This window comes from Enhydra lutris, unplaced genomic scaffold, assembly GCF_002288905.1.
Source record: "Enhydra lutris kenyoni isolate GAN:26980312 unplaced genomic scaffold, ASM228890v2 scaffoldscaffold47, whole genome shotgun sequence".
Taxonomy (NCBI): Eukaryota; Metazoa; Chordata; class Mammalia; order Carnivora; family Mustelidae; genus Enhydra; species Enhydra lutris.
In genome coordinates this window covers 6,983,916-6,987,681 of record NW_019154131.1, presented here as the reverse complement: position 1 = coordinate 6,987,681, position 3,766 = coordinate 6,983,916, and the positions used below count along the sequence as shown (strand labels likewise).

General features: G+C 39.6%; 1 pseudogene; it reads left to right on the top strand.

The window, feature by feature from the left end:
- Positions 1-212: 212 nt before the first annotated feature.
- LOC111156636 lies at positions 213-759 on the top strand (annotated as a pseudogene).
- Positions 760-3,766: the final 3,007 nt, after the last annotated feature.

Sequence of the window (3,766 nt, the reverse complement as noted above, 5' to 3'; positions counted from 1 at the left end):
TTCTAAACGAAGTGGAAATAATAAAAGAATAATAAAATAAATCAAAAGAATGCTGGAAAGGGGAAGTAAAGAATCACAAAGCGGAGCAAACAAAAAGCACATTGTGAGATGATAAATTTAAAATCAAATATATCACTGGTTACATTATTGATCCCATAAATATGTTTGGCAAAACCAACCAAACAAACAAAAACCAGATACAGCAGGCACTGGATGACAATGTCTGCATGGGATTTGCAGGGATCACTTCTGGCATGAGGATGGTCATCAACAGGGCCTGGGTGGAATGCCAGAACCACCGACTGACCATGAAGGACCCAGGCATCATGGTGTGGCTTCATTACCAGTCGTAAGTAGCGCTACATGCAGAGCAATGGACGCAAGCTGTTTGACATCTCTGCACTTTTTGCGAGTTTTGAATTTGATGGCACCCCCAGACTCACCAGACTGACCCTTGGGGGACATATCAAGCCTGAAAGGCCAATGTCATAGGCTCGGGTGCCAAGTCAGGGTGTGAGTTTCCAGAGAAGAATTACACTGACAAAACCATAGAGACACAGACCCGAGACAGGTGACCTGAGCTGGTTATCAAGGCCCTCCCAGAAGTGATTCTGTCTGGCAGCAAAAAACATTGAACTGGTTCTCATGAGGTGAGATCAACCCCTCAAGATTTTAAATCCTGAAGAAATTGAGAAATACATTGCTGAAATTGAAAAAGAGAAAAAAGAAAATGAAAAGAAGCAAAAGAAAACATCATGATAGCGAAATCTTGCTGGAAGTGCTTTTTAAATTCAGCGTGGATGATTCTTATAATGACATGTAGGCATTTCCATTCCATTTATCTATGTCCAAGTGTCCTGCAATAAACTTCTGAGTTCGTTAAAACAACAACAAGAACAGATATATTGAATTCGTATTCAATTCAAAAACAGTTGCACCTAAATCATAGTGTGTAGGGGTTTATACTTAGGTAGTAAAACTATAAAACAAAGGAAACTAAGCAATCGCTTCTTGAACTGAGGAAGAAATGTCAGCACTGTGATTACTTTGAGCAGGGAAAGAGGTGCTTTTTTGTAAGGAGCATTGTCTGTGATGGTCAATTTTTTTTTTAAATATTTTACTTATTTATTTGAGAGAGAGAGAGAGAAAACACAGGAGCAGGAGGAGAGGCACAGGGAGAAGCAGACACCCCACTGAGCAGGGAGCCTGATGAAGACTGGATCCCAGGACCTTGAGATCATGACCTGAGCCAAAGGCAGCCCTTTAACCAGTTGAGCCACCCAGGTGCCCCTGTGATGGTTAATTTTATGTGTTAACTTGACTGAGAGCTAAGGTGCCCAGTTGTTCGGTCAAAGACTACTCTAAATGTTGCTGTGATGGTATTTTGGATATGTGATTAACATTTACCATCGGGTGACTTTAAGTAAAGCAGCTCACTTTCTATCATGTGAGTGGATCTCAACCAATCAGTTGAAGGCCTTAAAAACAAAAATTGAGGCTTCCTACAGAAGATTTCTGCCTCAGCACTATAGAATGCTACCTGAGTTTTCAGACACATTTCACATAGAAATGCTACCTGAGTTTTCAGACTTTTGGCCTGTCCTATGTATTTTGGAGTGAAGACTGCACTATCAACACTTGCCAGAATTTTCAACCTATTGTTCAGTCGCACAATATTCAAATTTGACAGCTCCCACAACTGCATGAGTCAATTCCTAAAATAAATTTTAATTTCAACCTCCCTCCCTCCCTCCTTCTCTCTCTCTCTCTCTCTCTGTGAATATATGTATACATATATGTATAAATGCATAGAAAGGAGTACACACACACACACACACACACACATACATAGGAGAGAAAAAGTGAAGGAGAGAGAGACAGAGAGACAGAATATCCTATCTCAACATATATTCTGTTGGTTTTGTTTCTCTGGAGAAGGCTGACTGATAGGGCTTCTGAGTTGCTGGCCGTATTTTATTTTTTACTTGTGTGATGGTGATGGTTTACATGGGGTATTTTTTTTTAAAGTGAAAGAGAGTGTGCAAGTGTGACTGGCAGGAAGATCAGAGGGAAAGAGAGAGAGAGAGAGAATATTAGGCAGGTTGCAATCCAGAGCGCATTGGAAGGCTCCATTCCACAACCTGAGATCATGACCTGAGCCAAAATCAAGAGTCGGAGGCGTAACCTACTGAGCTACCTAGGCACTGCCGTGGGTGTTCATGTTCTAATAATTCTAAGTATTATATTTAAGTTTATGCTATTTTCCTTATGTAATTGTATTTCAGAATAGAAAATGAAGCAAAAATAAGTAACAAAGAAAAAGAAGGGTGTGTGTGTGTGTGTGTGTGTGTGTGTGTGTGTGTGTTATATTTAAGCTTCTTTTACAGAATGTCCAATTTTCATACACTTTGTTATTTGCCCACAATCTGACGTTAACCAGTGTCAGAGCCCTGTGACAAGAAACTTCAATCATGCAACCAAACATGTCAGTCCTAACATACTGAACTTCTTTTCTCCAATGTCTTTGTAGCCACACTTTTCTTTGCAGTTTTATTCAACCTGAACTGAGTTTATACTTCCTTAAACCTGAGGTAATTTCCTTTAACTTCCTTTTCACCAGAAACACAGAGAAGTTTACCACAGTGAGTAATTCCATGGTTTCCACAGACAGAGAGCTCAAGTTACTTAGTCACTGGAGAATCTGATTTAACCAAACAAAGTAAAACAAAAACAAACAAACAAACAAACAAAACAAACAAACAAACAAAAAAAAAACCTATCATTAAAATAGCTTTGGCCTCTATAAAAATGTAGAGATTAAAAGCAGTTTAACAGGGGTGCCTGGGTGGCTCTGTGGGTTAAAGCCTCTGCCTTCAGCCCAGGGTCCTGGGATCGAGCCCCGCATCGGGCTCTCTGCTCATCGGGGAGCCTGCTTCCTCCTCTCTGCCTGCTTCTCTGCCTACTTGTGATCTCTGTCTGTCAAATAAATAAATAAAATCTTTAAAATAAATAAAAGCAGTTTAACAAACACAACTCATTTCATTTAAAATCATTAACCATGTGAGCTTAGTATGATTATCCTCATTTTATAGTTGAGGAAATTGGCATTCATACAGCATATATAATGGCTCCATATCACTTAGCTGCCACCAGGAAAGAAACCAACTAGGAATCCAGGGTTTCTTTCAGATCCAGTTTGCTGCTGGTATATCACTGGAATTGGTTTCAAACAGAACTGGTCTATTTAAACGACTTTCTTGACCCCTAAGGTTCATAAGCAATCTAAAAATCCCCCAATAGAATGATGTTGTGTGGTAATTTGCACTTTCGAAGTGTTTTAAAGTTATATTTTTAGCCAATTGTCAAGGTCTAAATATGGTTTTTAATATTATCTTGGGTGTATATATATTAATATTGTCCAGATGAAGGCACTGAGGTTCGAAGATAATTTGGGACTTAAACTTAGAATATTCACCTGGGTGGCTCAGGCAGTTAAGCAGCTCCCTTCTGCTCAGGTCATGATTCCAGGGTCCTGGGATTGAGTCCCGCATTAGGCACCCTGCTCAGCAGAGAGTCTGCTTCTCCCTCTCCCTCTGCCTGCTGCTCTGCCTACTTGTGCCCTCTCTTTATCTCTCTGTAAAATAAATAAAATCTAAAAAAAAAAAAAAAAAGAACACTTGAATTCAAAGCCTGTGCTTGGCCCGATTGTCATATTACACCTATACAATCATATTGTTAGAGATATCTTTTGAAATTTTGTAAACCC